The sequence below is a fragment of the Octopus bimaculoides genome, chromosome 22, assembly GCF_001194135.2.
Source record: "Octopus bimaculoides isolate UCB-OBI-ISO-001 chromosome 22, ASM119413v2, whole genome shotgun sequence".
Lineage (NCBI taxonomy): Eukaryota > Metazoa > Mollusca > Cephalopoda > Octopoda > Octopodidae > Octopus > Octopus bimaculoides.
Window position 1 is genome coordinate 32176440 of NC_069002.1, and position 841 is coordinate 32177280.

General features: G+C 34.8%; 1 protein-coding gene across 1 annotated transcript in view; it reads right to left on the bottom strand.

Annotated features, from left to right (window-relative positions):
• The window catches only part of LOC106869633 (cadherin-23), a 76589-nt gene that overhangs the window by 55607 nt on the left and 20141 nt on the right, over positions 1–841 (bottom strand). The gene's annotated exons all lie outside the window — the stretch shown is intronic.

Below are 841 nucleotides of genomic sequence, written 5' to 3' on the forward strand. Positions count from 1 at the left end.
TCTGTCCGTGTGCGCATGGGTGTGCATATATCTGAGTGTGCCGGTGCATATGTATGTGTGCGTCTTTGTAGGTGTATATATTATATACGTATTCACACACTTGCACACACACACACACACACACACACACACACACACACACACATAGTTGCATGTATGTATGTGTGTTTTGTTTACGTGTGCAAAACATAAAATTGATCTTGACGAATTCCGCCTTACCTACCCCGACCCTTTAAACTACCTCCAGTATTAATCAAGCTGTCAGAGTAGACAACAAGGTTTCAAAAAAACATACAAACAAAAACCACCTCCAAAAAAACCCCCCAAAAAAGACGAAGAATGGTCACGTGACCTTTAATGCATTTCTGTTGTTTTAAATCTGCAAGATAAAAGCTGTGAACTGAGATTCCAATAAAAAGAAGAGAAACAGACGAAACAAACAACAACAACAGCAACAATAAAAACAAAATCAAACCAGAAAAACAACAACAACAAAAAAAAAAACGCATGAAAAACTGCCTCCAGAAGAAGAAGAAAAGATGTAATGAAGTTGAGGTAGATAGATAGATAGAGTGACTGATAGGAGATAGATAGACAGATAGATATATAGAGAGGGAGGAAGGGGAAGGGAGAGATAGAGGGAGGGAAATAGTATGAATGAAAATAAAGGAAGTTAGTCTTACATACACGTACACATCACACGCACACACACACACAAATATATAATCATATACATACATACATGCATGTATATATATATATATATATATATATATATATACACATATATGTGTGTGTGTATATATATATGTATGTATATATATGTATATATATATATGTG